The sequence below is a fragment of the Peromyscus californicus genome, unplaced genomic scaffold, assembly GCF_007827085.1.
Source record: "Peromyscus californicus insignis strain IS unplaced genomic scaffold, ASM782708v3 Scaffold_3__1_contigs__length_106647218, whole genome shotgun sequence".
Lineage (NCBI taxonomy): Eukaryota > Metazoa > Chordata > Mammalia > Rodentia > Cricetidae > Peromyscus > Peromyscus californicus.
This window is the reverse complement of record NW_026294551.1, coordinates 14,879,160-14,896,010: the sequence shown is the minus strand read 5'-3', so window position 1 is coordinate 14,896,010 and position 16,851 is coordinate 14,879,160. Positions and strand designations below refer to the sequence as shown.

Below are 16,851 nucleotides of genomic sequence, written 5' to 3'. Positions count from 1 at the left end.
CTTGAAAAATGACCAGGAATTTGTTCCTGACGAATGAATGGGCAGAGGGCCTTCCAGGCAGAACAAGACTCATAAAGGCATAAGTCAGGTGGTACATATACAGTATGGTGCGAATCCCTTTCGCCGAATGCTGGGATGGACTCAAGACTCCACCCCCCTCCATCTGATTGATGGTAGAGAGCCGAGAAACTTCCAGAAGGGCTAAAAGGGTGGAAGAGCAGGATTCCCAGTTTGTTCAGTAACTGCAGGAGGACAGGGTAGTTCTCCCTTCCAGAGTCTTCCATCCATTTTCTCCCAATCGTCTGCTGCCCTGTAGCCTGGGAATGCCCATCACTAAACACCCCGGCCGAGAGGGAGTCACATGAGGGAGGGAGGAGTCATGTCACTTGGTGCCTGTGCCTGCCAACTCCTCATGCCTCGTCAGCCGCCCGACTCTTTCCGAGCTCTTCCTCCCCCACCCCATAACTGGTCAGAGCTGCTCTATTTCCAGCTGTAGCCAGTGCGTCCTCGCTTCTCGCAGCTGCTGCCAAGCATCCTGCTGGCCTCGAGCAGCCCAGCCTGACCTCACAGTGGGTGGGAGCAGTACTGGAGGCTGGGTGTGTGCCAGAGGCACATCTGTCTTCCCGTGTGTCCAACTAAGGGCTCCCTGCTGAGCCTTCCGGAAGCATGCCCTTTTCCTACCTGGCTACAAATGAGCGGCTGACCAGCTGTCCAACACCAAGCTCTCCCTCTGTCTCCCTTCAGCTGCTCCTCCAAAGACCTGTACGCACTGTAGCACCCCAGGTCAGAGGTGCAGATGACAGACTGAGGGTCTCAGAGGCAATACCTTGGGTGGGGTGTACTTTCACAGTATTTTCTGTGGGAACACAGTTAACTTGGAGTTTCCCCACCTACACATTTCAACAGCCTCAGCTCTCGCCTCCTAGGTCCCTTAGAACATGAGATGGTAGCAGCAAGGCACTGAGGTGGTTCTCGGCCTGTGGCGATGACTCAGAGGTATGCTGCTGCTGCCCTTGGAGTCTCCTGTCTTCTACTTCCTGTGTCCCTGAGCGGTTGAGTCAGGAACAAACGCAGGGGCTGGTGACGAGAGGGACAGACAGCTAGAATGGGTTGGTTCCGGGATGTCTGAGGGTTGGTAGCCTGGCAAAGGTTCGAATGGGCCAGCCACAGCCTTCACCTCATTCCCAGGACCTGCCACCTCAGATTAAAAAATGTTCCCACAGATCCAGAACCCGCCCTTTGTGGGGGGGGATGAGTGGAGGGAGCAGCGTTCCCAAGGGCTGCCACTGCCCACCCCAACACGTCTCTGTTGCTTTTTTTTTTTTTTTTTTTTGCCACTTCACGGGTCTGAAGAAATCACCAAGTCACACCTGCTTGTTGGAACAAGTCAAATAATAAGAGGTTGGAAAAGAAGAAAATAAGCTCTTAGAGCGACAATCCTGCGGCTGACTTCTCAGGTTTGTGGTCTGTCTTCCCACATCCTCCTACGCCTGTGCATACAGGTAGGGTTCTCCTCCAGTTTTAAGGGCTGCTGGGAGTTGATCCCAAGTCTTGCTCAGACAAAGCATATATTCTACTCCTGGACCCCAGTCTCTATTAAAAAAAAAAATCATAAAGTGGTAAAGTACTTGCCACTCAGGCAGAGACCTGAATTTGAGTTCCCATACCCGTGTAGAAAGCCAGGTGTGGGGGTGCTCTGTAACCTCAAGGTGTGGGCTGGGAAGGTGGGCAGGGAGAGGAAGATCCCGAGCACACCAGCCAACCAGCAAAGTCTAGACACAACCAGCAAGCTCCAGGCTCAGTGAGGAACCCTGTGTCAAAAAACAAGGTGGAGAAGGCTGGAGCGATGACCCAGCATGCAAGTGTGAGGACCAGAGTTCAGATCCCCAGAAAGGATGGAAAAGTCTGATAGGTAAGGAGGCCAGCCTGGAATCCCAGGTGGGATGTGCTTGGGAGGGGTGTGTGCGGGAGGGGTGGGGTGGGGGTGGGGTGGGGTGAGGGTGGGGTGGGGTGGGCAGATGCATGGGATTCAGAGCAGGTCAGTCAGACTTGCACAAATGGTGAGATCTGGCTCTGGCTAGAGACGGCCTCAATACATGTGGTAAGAACATGAAGGGAGACCCAACAGTAACTCAGTCCACATATACACACATACATGTGCACTCACACACATGAACACACACACACACACACACACACACACACATACACACACACACACACAAGTAAGCATGACAGTAAAACAGTTGAGAGACATCTCAAAGTCAACTTCTGGCTTCCACACATGCCCATACTGGTGAGCACTCACATGTACAACCACACCCACACACAGCTACACCCACACATACATAAAGAGGAAGAAGTAATAAAAAGACATGGGATGTTCTTTACTCGGTTTCCTTACCAAACTAGCATGATGTCACATCTAGGACGGTGACACGAACTTCATGTGATACAGAACCTTCTTCCATCAAAAGGATCTCTCCAGTCGCTCCCCAACACCCCCCCCCCCCCCCCGCTTTTTTAGCCACACACATTCCTGTCTACCCCAGTCTGTCCAGACCCCACAGCAGCTTCCACGGGGTTCCCAATCGCGGTAATTTTGCCCTTTAAAAACTGTTATACTTATGGGATCTAAGGCACGCTATGGTAGCTTTGGGGAGTGGCTTTTTGCACTCAGCACAATTCTCCTGAGGTTTATCTCCAGTTTGTGTGTTGGTGGCTTGTGCCTTCCATGGCTGGGCAGTGCTCCATGGCATGGAAATCTCATCCTCTGCTGAATCATGACCCACTGAAGGATGTCTGCTGCTTCCAGATGTTCCCAACAGGGCTGCTGTGGGTGTTTATGTTCAGGTCTTGGGAGAAAATATGTCTATTACCACTCTGGCACCAATGCCCAGGGGTGCAATTGTTGGGTCATGTGATAGCAACATGCTTAAGTTTTAAGAGAGACTGTCAAACTGGGCTCTGGTATGGCTGTAGTGCCCTGTGTTTAATGGAATATCAGAGACATAATCTATAGCCTGCTATTGCCACTGACCCGAGATCACCAACATCTCTCCACTCAAGAATTTCAGTATTGAGAAAATTTTAGTTTCTAATGAGAAAAATAGTAAGTCGCTATCCATCCAAACAATGCAGGAAAAGTCCTAAATGGAGACCCCAGGCATGAGAGAGGTGAAGGAGCCCCTCCCCTCAGCATCGAGGTTGCCAAAGGAAAAGAGCTTCAGCCTACGTAAGGGTGTCGTGAATTTGTATGTTCAACCTGAAGACAAAGCCGGGCTTCCGGAACACAAGCTTGCACGCTCCCAGAAACATCTGCTCCAAGCATCCTTCGGATGTATTTCACTGTTCTCCACTCTACAGTTAGAGCATTATTTAACTAAATGAATGAGCTGATTTTTGTGGCACTGGAGATTGAGCCTAGGGCCCTGAGCATGCTAAGCAAGTGCTCAGCCACTGAACTGTGTCCCAGGCCTTTTACTTACTTATTTGTTGGTTTGTTTATTTATTTTATTATATATATGTTATATATTTACTTATTTATTGGTTTTTCGAGACAGGGTTTCTCTGTGTAGCTTTGCATCTTTCCTGGATCTCGCTCTGTAGACCAGGCTGGCCTTGAACTCACAGAGATCCACCTGTCTCTGCCTCCCAAGTGCTGGGATTAAAGGTGTGCGCCACCACCGCCCAGCTGTTTATTTTTTATTTTATAAAACTGTAAACAAGATCGTGTAGCCCATTTATTAGCTTTTGTGGCTTTTGTTTTGAGACAGGGTCTCACTATGTAGCCCTGGATGGCCTGAACTTGCTATGTAGACCAGGTTGGCCTTGAATGCATGAGATTCATCTGTCTCTGTTTCCTAAGTGCTGGGATTAATACCACCAGGCCTGGCCTGTGGCCTTGGTTTTAAAGTGTTGGAAATGGAACACAAAGTCTTGTGAATTTTAGGCAAACACCCTGACACTAAGCAACATCCATAACCTGTTAACTCATTCTCATTCTCTCTCTCTCTCTCTCTCTCTCTCTCTCTCTCTCTCTCTCTCTCTCTCTCTGTGTGTGTGTGTGTGCATGGACACACATTGTGTAATGGGTACATGTGTACATGTGTGGAGGCCAGAAGTCAACTTTGGGTTTCCTTCCTCAAGGACGATTGACCTTGTTTTTTGAGACACGCTCTGTCACTATCCTGGAACTTGTCAAACGGTCTAGGCTGGCATCCAGAGACCTCTGCTTCTCTAGGGTGGGGACTGCAGGCACGTGTCAACACTCTTGGTTTCTGATGCAGGTGTTGGGGATCGAACTCAGATCATTAGGCTTGCCTAGCATTTTACTGGCTAAACTATCTCCCTGGCATCTCATTCTTTAGCATGTTATTTCCAGGGGCTGCATGAATGTCTACAGTTCCAGATACATCACTTCTGTTTCTTGGGGTCTCTGTGTACATGGTGGGTCCCACCCTTTGTGGGATAACGATCAAAGTGAGTCTGAATTCGTGTACTCTGCAAGAGCTTTTCTGGTCCTCCCTTGCCCTTTCCTCCTTCCCCCTGCTTTCTCACATACCTAGAGAAAAACTAACCTAGACTAGAGATCAGCATCACTGTGGCTAAGCTTTGCTGCCCTCAGGCATCTTGCAGCCTAACGGCAGAAGCTGTGAAGGTGCCTATGCCAGTCAGCTGTCCATCCCTGTGACATGGCACAGGAGACAAAGAATGGCGAGAGGAAAGGCTCATTCTGGCTCCCAGTTTCTGACGTTCCAGCCTGTGGTTCTCCGAGCCTGTGGTCCAGTGTCTAGTTGTACATTGTAATGAAAGTGTAAGGCTGAGAAGCCCATTCACTTCCTGGTGGCTGGGAGCAAAGCAAAAAAAAAAGATGGAGCTAGGGTCCTGATCTCCTTCCTGGGCACACCCCCCCCAATAACCAAGCTTGCTCCAACCAGCCCCATCTCTTAAAGACTCCACTGCTGCCCAATAGAGCCAACAGCTGGGGGCCAACCTTTAAACCTGGGCCTCTGAGAGACCTTCTGGGTCCCCAACATAGCAGATCCTTATTTTGAAAAGAGGGTCTTGCAGATGAAATAAAGTTATGATGAGGTCATTCAGGGTTTTGGTGGGCCTCCCCTAATTCACACGTGGGGAGCCTAGACCCACAGCAATCAATTGTACCCCATCACAGTCTAAGAAGGGAGTGGATGATGGAGCAGGTGGTCACCCATTGTTTTTGCCCCCACTGACCAGACAAAAAAAGATTCCGCCCTGTCCCTGAAGCTAAGAATGTGAGGTATTTCCCTTAAATGTCCTGCTTGGTGAGACATCTTCCATCTTTTCTCCCCCTGGTGGCTCCAAGAGCCTTTGACATTCCCATTCTCTCCTCAGGGTCGGTTGGGAAACTGTGCCCTGAACACGGCACCTTGTAGCAAACCCAACATTCAGGGTGCGCTCCCCTCCTTCTCTGCACCCCTTGCTTCTGGTAATGGGACCTAACACTCCTGTTGCCTCAGTTTCCTGGGAGTTTTCCCACAAGAGCTACCTCACCTCCCTCAACCTGTTTATGGGGAGCGCAACAGTTTCAGTCCTGAGGACTTCACATTTATCTCTGTCAAGTTTAATTTTGTTAGCATTGGCTTGAGGCATTTAACAGGGAGAAAATTAATGGCTGATGAGAGAAGGCCGAGAGAAAGCCATTTCCAACTCACTCGAGTTCTCCTTCAGCAAGACGGAACACGGGCTGTGTTATCTGCGAAGTGAGATTTAGGGTGGTTCACTTGGAGACCCTGGACTGACCCCACTACAAGAATATGGGGCAGGGGGGTTGGTTACTGGCGTGTGCTCACAGAGACACAGCAGCCCTCAGGAAGATCAGGAAGCTAATCACGTGGTCCCCGATGAGAAGCCCGAGGGAGGGGCTGCCCCTGCTTGCGACCCCATGGTCTCCTGTGGAGCAGATGAGCAGATGTGTCAGCCAGTCCAGCCATTCAATCTACCACGGCCACCTTCCTCAAGAGTAGATCTACCGGCACGGGAAACATCTGGAAAGAAATTTCCCAGTGTATGTCCACTGTTTTATTTCTGGGTGATAGGATGATGAGTGGGCTAAGTGTGTGAATTCCTTTGTGTTTTCTGAATTTTCTGCCATCTCTTCAATTAAAAGAGGCTGGGTCCTTTAATTTTAAGAGAAAACACCGTGATGGAGGAGGCCTATCTGAAATGATTACAGATGCCCTCAGCTGTGGAAGCCAGGTAAGAACTGTGGTGGCAGGAGTGGTGTGTGTGTGTGTGTGTGTGTGTGTGTGTGTGTGTGTGTGTGTGTGTGTGTAGAAGGATGGGGTAGCTTCCCCTTCCATGATCCTTTTGAAGGCTGTACCTCAGGGTTATGCCTCCAGAGAGCCTAAGTGACCAACCCCATGGACCCAAAGTATTCTGGTGACAAGACTTTCAGTATGAAAGCTGGGGTAGTCAGTCACTCTTTGAGTCATTTCAAGGATGCTGGCATCTGACAGGAGTCTTGGTATGAGGCACCTTAGCAGCCCATTCTAATTAAGGGAACCCTAGGGAAGAGAATGCCAGCTGCTGACTTCATAATAACAGTGATCATTCGCATAATCCTTTATCTCCTACATAGCCTTCCCAGAGTATTACACCACTTGAGTCCCACAAGCATTAACAGCAGCTAGGATCTCCTATCAGAAGCATACAACCCCCCCCCCCCCACCACCACATCTGCAGCATCAGTCTTGTGCATATGTCCTCTGTCCATGCCTCAACTCAGCTGCACCAATTACTTCTTGCTTTTTGCTCACAGCAATGGGTAGGTTGCCTGGGGGAACAGCTCTGCAGGCATCCCTCCCTGGTCACCCACCCAGTAGACTTCCTGTAGGGAAGGATCGAATGGGAGCAGGTGGAGAAACATTTCCAGTCTCTGTCCCTTGGGGACACGTTCTGCGGTCCACTCTAAATTATCTCTTTGAAGTTGAGGCCAGGGTTTCCTTCTCCTCCAGGTCTGGCTCCCTAGGATGGCCATCTTTAGCACAAATACTATCTGTAGAGAAACCTGGGCCTGGGCTCAAGTCTGGTGTGCTTTGGGTACTCCATGCATCGACCTGTTGCATCTCTAAAATGAGGCTCCTTTGGAGATGGAGGTAGGAGCCTTGGAGAGGCCCAAAGACCCACTAACACAAGCCCACCCACTACAGAGGGCCAAGGGCAGAGCACTAGGCATTTGCCCTATTCTGGAAAGTGAGGCCTGCTGTGTGCTTGGCCGAGCCGCTGCACGAGCCTATGTGCATCCCTTTGCTGACTCTTGGCTGCCTGACGACTGCCCTGCCTTAACCCTGCAGCCGCCTCCATCTACAGAGAGTGCAGGCAGAGTGGGTACTGAGCTCACTTAGGAGAGACGGCTTCCTGACTGTGAAGCTGGAGGTAATGGCAGTGTCTAAGTCGTGAGATGACAGTTAGCTTCCTATCTGCCAGGGAGGGTGGGGCAGGGTCAAGGAACACTTCAGGGCTCAGTGTGGATGAGGAAGGGGCAAGTAGAGGAGGGTACTCTGTGGGACGTATCTGTTCATTCCCAAACCATTTGTTCATTCCCTCCTCAACATGAATTCATTCCTCCATTTCATTCATTCCTCAATGAGATTTTCATTGCTTGGTCATGACTCACTTATTCACTTCTCAGCTGGTGTGTGTTTGTGTGTGTGTGTGTGTGTGTGTGTGTGTGTGTGTGTGTGTGTGTGTGTGTGTGTGTTATGTTCAAAGATGTATGTGTGGGTGTGCCTATCCTTACTCATGCATGCAGGCCAAAGGATGACAATCTGGTGTCCTTCTCTAGCATCCTTGGCCTTGTTCCCTTGAGACAAGGTCTCTTATTAACTTGGAGCTAGGCTTGGAGCCAGCAAGTGCCCCAGACCCTCCTGTTTCTGTCCCCCAATACCTCAGGGGTTATAGGTGTCCATGTGGCCACCTCTGGATTTTTACAAGGGTGCTGGTATCCAACTCAGGTCCTCATGCTTGTGTGGCAAGTGTTCTTACCTATTGAGCCACATCCCCAGCCTCCTTCCTCTGTTGTATTTTTGCTGAGTGTGTGAGGATTACCAAACACACTGAGAGGTGCTGGAGAGGAGGTACTCTCACAGAACTCCTATTGTGAGAGTGAACTGAGACCCAAGAAGACAACGTAAACAGTTATCTATATCATTGCCCACATGACGTGAACGAGGAGACTGGTAGGGAGAAGCAGACACAGGAGGGGCTGAAGGTTTGAGCCGTGGACCATTGTTTAGAAACTGAGGCTGACTTCAGGGCTGGGCAGTGGTGAAGGAACAGAGGCCAGATGCAGGGAAAGACCCCTGCAGAGGCTACTCACCTTCCGGGGGTCAACTCAGGAAGAGAGGAAAAGAGCCCCAGATGTCATCCTAAAGAAAGGGTAAGTGAGGTGACAGATACTCTAATCATGCAAATGTAAGCATTGTGCGTAAGCATGGCAACGTCACACTGTGCCCCATAAATCGGTACAGATGCACCATTACATACAGGAGAACATTTAGCTAGGTGCAGGGGCATAGCCTGTAGGCCCAGCATTCTAGAGGCTGGGGCATGAGGGTTGTGAGTTTAAGGCCAGCCTAGGCTACACAGGGAGATATTGTCTCAAAATTAGCCATCATGGGGAAATGCTTTGCAAGCCAGAGGACCTGAGTTTGGTCTCCAGCACCTACATAAAAAAGATGGGCATGGTGGCACACTTCTGTGACCCCAGCACTGGGAGGTGGAGTGAGATGCAGATCTCGGAAGCTTGTGGGGCAGCCACTCTACCTGAATCCCCGAGTCCTGTCTTGAAACGGTGGATGCAGGCCAGGGAGAGGCCGAGCAGTGGAAGCCCTGTCTGTGGAAGCATGAGGATCCACCTGATTTTGGACTCTCAGAACTCACACAGATGCTGGTGGGTCTGTGAGGCAGAGGCAGAGGATCTCAGAGTAAGCTGGCTATTGAGACCAACCCTATCTGCGAGCTCTGGGTCCGACTGAGAGCCCCTGCCCTAGCAAACAGGGTGGAAGAGTGATCAAGAATGAGTCCCAACATCAGCCTTAGGCGTCAACATGTACACACACCTGCATACGGATGCATTCATACATGCAAACACACCCCCACACCACACACAAGTACGTAAAAATGGGAGGGGGAAGATGGATGGCCCCTAATGAATGACACAAGGTTATCTTGTTACAGAGAGAGAGAGAGAGAGAGAGAGAGAGAGAGAGAGAGAGAGAGAGAGAGGAGACAGAAAGACAGAGAGAGAATGAAGAGAACAAAAAAGGAGAATTGAAAAGAAAGAAAGAAAACGAGACCCAGGCCCAGCCCAGTGCTAAGAAAGGGTATAGGTAGAGAATGCCCAGACCAGCCAAGGCAAGGGCAAAGACCACATCGGGTTCAAGATTCTGCCACCTGTGTCTGAGTCATTTTATCAACTGCAAACTTTATATCTTATGAATATTGCAAATATGTCCTATTTAGGCAATCTCCAAATTAGTCCAAATTAGAGAGTTCACTGGTGGAGCACTGAGATGGGGTGGCAATGTGTGGCTCACAGCTCTGGTACAGGGACCAAATAGCCCAAGTCTTTATCTCAGAGAAGTGCATTCTGGGACTCGTGCTCCCATCGACTGCCACAACTTTCGAGAGCTGTTCACCCATGGGCTAGCTTCCATCCTATTCCCAGGAGGAAGGGAAGAAACAATATGGCAACCCTGGGCAGATAATTCCACGTTTTAAATCACCTGGGCCAGGAGCAATCTGGGACTTTGTGGGCCAGGTAGAGATCTGAGAGGGTGGCCAGGCTTCAGCAGAGCCGAGGGCAGGAAGAGGTGGCAGGGTTTCCTCATGGCAGGGTTTCCCAGGAGTGAATCCCACAGCATCACTCAGCTTCTATTATATGCTGGACACTGTTTGAAGCACCCATGCTTTATCAACACAGCCTTCATTCTAATCCCAGGGTACCCAGGGTATGACCACCATCCTTTGCTGCTAAGGACCTCCCTGGGATTTGATCCCAGACCACTAGGCCTCAGAGACCAGGCTTTTATACCTCTTGTACAGAGGCAGCACATACTCAACACTGTGGCTCTATTCACCATGAGCACAAGCCACAGCAGGCTGGTAGAGTCAAAGCACAACTTTCGGGAGTCACTTCTCTCTTTCCACCATGTGTGTTTGGTCCTGGGGATCACACTCAGGTGTTTAGGGTTGGCAGCAAGCACCTTACCTGCTGAGCCATCTCACCAGCCCCTAGGATCTCGGGTGACCTTTCTAAAGACCGTATCTCCAAACAAGGTCACATACTGAGGTACTGGAGTGATGACGTCAATGCAAGATTTGGAGACAGGGTAGTCACTTAACCTGGAACAGAGTTGGGAGTGGGTGCACTGGCCAGGCACACAGGCCAATAAACCAGAGTGACCGATCTCTCATTAGGCTCCATATCCTGCCTTGCTCCCCACTTAGAGGTCCTCTTTATAATCCATTTCCACGCCCATCTCCAAAGAAACTTCCTAATGACTATGATTTCCCAATTGGCATGCTCTGGTCTCCTGCGGGCTGACTGTTCTCCAGTGGCAGTGAGGCTGGCTGCTGGGAAACCTTTCCCTGGGTTCCTACAGAGAAATGCCAGGCTATGAGAAGCAGGGTGGGCTGGGCTGCACTCCAAGGAAGCGCTAGATTCTTGGCCTACAGTGATGATTCAAGACCCTGTGGGATAACCACAGACTTCACTTTCTTTGTGCAGTTTATACTTCCTGAGCCCTGCTATTTTCTAGGTGATGGAGTCTGGAGATGTAGCAGAATATTTTCTCATTATACCTGTTTCCCTTTCACTGGGCACGTGGCTAGTACAGACTTCCAACTTTTCCCGTGGATATGGCCATGGGGTAGGTGACCATGTTGTCCTCTGGACTGTGAGCAGAAGTGATACATGTCATGCCTGAGGCAGTTCTGGAGCAGGAAGTATACCCGTTTATCTCCATACCCAAACAATGGAGGAGCGACAAGACGCCAGAGTCACATTGTGGAGGATGGTTGTGGAGGATGGTCCTCGGCTAGGACCAGTCACTTTAGACTGTCAACTCCAGCAGGTGACCAGCTATTGAATTAGCTGCTTTCCACATCTCAGAGTATTTCTGCTGTGGCAAAAATCAATGATAAGAGAGATTATGACAGACACGGCCTCTGCCTTTCAGAGCTTTCTCTTGACAGTTCCTCAATGGTGAGGAAGGAAAGGCTCTATAGGGGAGTCCAGGGCCTCAGAGAATGTACGGCTGAGGAGCCTGGCCAAGGCTGTGGTGCCGAGCTCAGAGAAGCTGTTTCTTCTTTCAAGGTCACGAGGGGGAGGACAGTTTTCAACTCCCTACATCTCAGGGTTGTCTTCAGCCTGGACTGTTTTCTGACTGGAGTTTGGTGAAGAGCTGTCCATGTCCTCTCCATGGACAACTATGAGGGGTTCTGTAGAATATTATTTTAAGATGTGTTACATTTGTTTATGCTCCGGAACATTTGTTTAATGATGCAAAGATGTGTTGTATTCTTTTATGCTGCAATTGTTTAGCTCTGTGAGGCTGTGTTACTTTGCCTGTCTAAAACACCTGATGGTCTGAACAGCCAGTAGCAAGGTAGGAGAAAGGATAGGCTGGGCTGGCAGGCAGAGAGAATAAATAGAAGGAGAAATCATGGAGGAAAAGAAGAAAGAGCAAGAGAAGGAGAGGAGGATGCTAGGGGCCAGCCACCCAGCCACCCAGCCACCCAGCCACCCAGCCAGCCACAGAGTAAGAGTGAAAGTAAGATTTACAGAAGTGAGAAAAGGAAAAAGCCCAGAGATGAAATGTAGCCAGGACAATTTAAAATTAAGAAAAGCTGACTAGAAACAAGCCAGGCTAAGGCCAGACATTTATAATTAAGAATAAGCCTCTGCGTGTAATTTATTTGGGAGCTGGGTGGCGGGCCCCTCAAAAGAGCAAAAACAACATTTTGGCGTCCAATGAGGGGCTAGAGTAAAAGAAAATCTAACAACAGGGTTCAGAGGTTGGGAAGTTTTCTCAGCCAAACAGCAAGCCCAACACTAATGCCTGAAGAAAGCCTCACACTGCTCTCCCTACTAGTGTTTAATATTTTTTGAGACAGAGTTTCTCTGTGTAGCATTGGAGTCTGTCCTGGAACTCACTCTGTAGACCAGGCTGGCCTCAAACTCACCGAAATCCACCTGCCTCTGCCTCCCAAGTGCTGGGATTAAAGGCGTGCACCACCACCACCTGGCCCTATTATTTAATTTTTAAATTAAAGAAAAACATTTAAGACAGGGTTTCTATAGCCCAGGTTGACCTCAAACTCCCAAGGTCATCTGAGCATGACCTTGAATTTATGATTCTCCTATGTCCACCTCCAGAGTGCTGGGATTACAGGTATACTCCACCACACTCAGTTTATGAAGTACTGAGGATTGAACCCAGGGCTTTGTGCATACTATGCAAGGGGTCTACCAAACAAACTACATCCCGAGCCCACAATCTCTTCTGAAAGCCTTAACTTAGCACCTGGAAGGTTTTTGTCCTTCTATAATCTTTAGGGATTTCCTTTTAGATGCGTGCCTTAGTTAGGGTTTCTATTGCTTTGAAGAGACACCATGACCACGGCAACTCTTATAAAGGGTTCGATCCATTATCATCATGGTGGGGAGCATGGTGGCATGTAGGCACACATGGTGCTGGCTACATCTTGATCAGAAGGCAACAGGAAGTAGACTCAGAACTGGGCAGTATCTTGAGCACAGGAAACCTCAAAGCCTTCCCCCACAGTGACACACTTCCCCCAACAAAGCCACACCTCCTAATAGTGCCATTCCCTATGGCTCTATGGTATAGGGACCAATTACATTTAAATTACCACAATGTGGTTCACCCATTTGACCCTTTATCCATTCTTTTCTTTAATTCAGCATTCCTATATTGATGCCAGGCCCCATGGGAGTGAAAAGACACAGATCCTGTCTGGGAGAACAGGCACCTCAGATGGGGAGGTGAGTGGACATCCTACCCGAAACAATGAGGGAGGAGCAGGTATATGAGGGTTCAAAGAAGTTCAGTGCTGGATGGGGTATATGGGGAAGCTGCAGGGGGCTGTTCCCCTAAGCAGTGCTGGGCAAATGGCAGCCCAGAAAGGAGGCCCAGAAGACCCCGAGATTTGGAAGAGAAAAAGCGAGGGACTAAGGCTTAAAAATGTAGATGAGAGCCGGGTGGTGGTGGCACACGCCTTTAATCCCAGCACTCGGGAGGCAGAGCCAGGCGGATCTCTGTGAGTTCGAGGCCAGCCTGGACTACCAAGTGAGTCCCAGGAAAGGCGCAAAGCTACACAGAGAAACCCTGTCTCGAAAAAAAAAAAAAATGTAGGTGAGACTCAGTTAAAAAGACAGCCTTAGGTTCCCTGTAAGGGGGCTGCATTTAATGCTACCTGCTTCAAGGTGCCACCAGGAGGGAGAGATCATATTGTGAGACCAGAGAATGATTGGCAGCTAGAAAAGCCCCTCATGACTCATACAGTGAGTGCTACTCTTTGGAGGCTCTGGATGTCTCTGATGCTATTCCCAGCCTGCCTGGGCATCATTTGGTCTGTTAGGTTTGCCCTACCCTAGGGCTCTTGGGTGTCTGCCTCTAGTCCCAGAGGAGCTCAGCTGCCTGGGAGATGGCAGGCTGTGCTTGCCTGGGACTAACAAGCTCTCTCCTCATCATGTCTTCTCACATTGGAACCCCTCGTAAGGACACATTTAACCCTGGCTCTAGGTCAGCAGCTTCCTGCAGCTGCCTGAGGACCCCGGACAGCCTCTTGCTGGCTGCCGTCAGAGCAAGGGGCAGGGAGAGAACAGGGAGGCATGTGGATGGGTAGGTGTGGGTGCTTCAGAATCAGCCCATCTCTCCCCTCACAGGCTGTCAGTCATAGGAAAGCACTGCTGTGAGAATGTTGGACCACAAACCACACTGTTTGAACACAACAGAAGAGAGGCTCCAGGGCCTGGAGCCTGGGAAGAAGACGTCTTCTATGGGTTGGCTCCCACGGTCATGTGTTGGGAACTTTGTGTCCTATATGGTGATGGTAAGAGGTGTTGGGCTAGCCAGGTATGGTGGAATGTGATTATAATCTCAGCACTCAGGACCGCGAGGAAGCAAGGTCACAGCAAACTGGGAAAAAAAAATGCATTCAAAAGAAGAGAACCTGAATTGAGACTGCCACTAAAGAGGTTCCCCGCTTCACAACAGCCTGGAGAGGTGGTTTCCTTAGGTTCAGCAGTCAAGGCACACAGAGCTCACTACAGCTGTGGAGGTAGAGGGGGGGGGCACACTACAGCTTCAGCTGGCCCCAGAACCTGGTTGTGTCATCCACATGGGGCTGGCCTTGCAGGCATGCAAAAAACAAGAGTTACCATGTCACAGAGGCTTGCATCCATGTTCCAGAAAACTGCTGAGGTCAGGTTTCCTGCAAGGAAGTCCTCAGAGGACAATATCCCGATGTGAGCATGAAGCATCAGTTGCAGTAGCAACTTCAGGAGAGTGCTGGAGATACCAGGACCACAGGACATCTGTGGAGGCAAGATGGAGGCCTGGGGCAGAGTCAGCCCAAGAGATAGTCTATGCATGCCACCTGAAACGGAACTGGGAGGTGGGGCTACTCAATGTCCTTTGTACCTAGACGATGACACCACAAGTTCCAGATGCTGGACATGGAGCTGCAGTATTTAGTGTTTTCCTGCTGGGTATCAGTCTTGCATTGGCCCAGTCTTTCCCTGACATTCTCCCCATCCTTTCCCTTTAAAACGGGAATATTTACTCTATGTCATCAAACACTGGAAGAAATGTGACCGGTTTATTGATTTTACAGGGACTCAGATTGAAGAGATTGCTTTGAGTTTCAAAAGCGATTTTATGTTTCTGAACAGTGTTGAAACTGCTGGAGTTATGGGCAGTTTTGAAGTTGGAATAAGTGCATTCTGCATTACGAGATGACCGTAAACCTATCGGGGCCAGGGGTAGAATGTGATGAACTTAAAGGATGTGTTTGGGTGTCAGGTTGGCAAGGGGTGACTGTGTAACAGTTAATCTTGATGGTCACCTTGATGAGATTTAGAGTCCCCTACGAGATAAACTTCCGGCCGTGTCTGGGAGGCCTGAGAGCGGCTTTAAGTGAGGTGGTAGGAAGACCCATTCTGAGCTTGGATGGCAACAGCCGATGGGTTGGGGGTCTGGACTGAATAAAGAGAAGAGAGATGAATCATCACTCTCTGCTTCCCGACTGCAGACGCAACACGACCAGCTGCTTCCTGCCCTACTGCCCCCTCTTGGTTGTGATGGACTGTACCCTCAAAGTCTGAGCCAAACTGAACCTTCACTTCCTGAGGTTGCGTTTGTCGGGCATCTTGTCATAGTAACAAGAAAAGTAATGAATGCAGATACTCACAGCCCCTTCCTTTAGAAGTGGGAGGCTTTGAATCAATTTTTACCTCCAAACCGAGGCATCTCTTTAAGGTGTTGTGCTATGGACAGTTGGACACGAGGTCAAGAAGGAGGCGAGCCATGCTGTCCTTCTGTGGTGTGACTTCTTCCTCTGGGAATAAGGTCCTCACACAGAACCACCCACAGTGGCCATATTTCATGGTCTTGACCCGCCCCCGCACCTCCCCGGGGACCCAGGCTGACCAATCAGACACTCCCCCATGAATACAGATTTGGGTTTAGCCAGAGAAGGCCCAGGAGATGCCGGGGAATTCACAAGTGGGGTATACTTGAGTGGTTTATGATGGAGGTCCCCGGCTCTTCTCTTCTTTGGTCTTGGCTGTACCCTTCCCTGCATTCCCTACACCCTTAAGGACCCGTCCACAGTCTTCCACTAAAGTCATTATCTATGCTTGTAATCAAGAGGATCCCAGTTCCCAGGCAGCTGAACCTTTGCTTGGGGGAAGGATATCTGGTCCTGGCTGGCTTGGAAGCCTGGATTCCACTTTACTCCACGGGAAGTTTGGGAGCACTGTTCTGAGATTTGAAAGTAAGTGTAGATTTCCAAGAGACCACAGACCTCAGGGGACAGAAAGGACACCTTATCAGAAGACGTCAGTATTGCACGCCACCACGGGAGAAGCATATGACATATGCCTCCCAATCTCTTTAGGTCTCAGTCACCTGGAAGTTAACCAGCCCTGAGGTACTATCTCAGAAATAGGGGTATCCATGAACCCCATGGAGTTGCCATAGAAGAAATGAGATGATATGAGACCAAGAGGGAGAAGGGCCTCACAAATGGCAGGTTCTCTTCTATCACTGATTAAAGGAAAACAAAATACAAAAACCCTCTGCTTGCTCACAGCCTACAATGAAAGCCTTGGCAGTCTCCTTCCTCAGGGTTGCCTTTTCAGGAAACACAGACCTGCCTGGGCACTGTCTTAGTTTTGTCTCCTGTCGCTGGCAAAAGCAACTTAGGAGAGAGGGCTTCGCTGCCGATTCCAGCTACAGCCAGTCATTGCTAGGAAGTTACAGCAGCAGGAGCTTGGGAGAACTGGTCACATGACACCCACGGTCAGGCGCAGAGAGCATGCGCATGCGTGCTGGCTAGTGCTGGGCTGGCTCTCCTTTCCATTCAGTCCAGGGTCCATCCAGCCCACAAAATGGTGCCTCCCCCATTCAGGGTGGGTTTTTCCCACTTCAATTAACCCAATTAACAAAATCCTTCCCAGGCTTACCCGCAGGCCAGTCTAACTTAGGTAATTCCTCACTGAGACTTTTGCAGCCCATTCTAGATTGTGCCAAGGTGACAATTAAAACTAGCCATCAC

The 16,851-nt window shown here is 49.8% G+C and overlaps 1 protein-coding gene across 1 annotated transcript in view; it reads right to left on the bottom strand.

Moving 5' to 3' along the window:
* The window catches only part of Cacng4 (calcium voltage-gated channel auxiliary subunit gamma 4), a 62,409-nt gene that overhangs the window by 10,428 nt on the left and 35,130 nt on the right, over window positions 1-16,851 (bottom strand). The window lies entirely within an intron of this gene.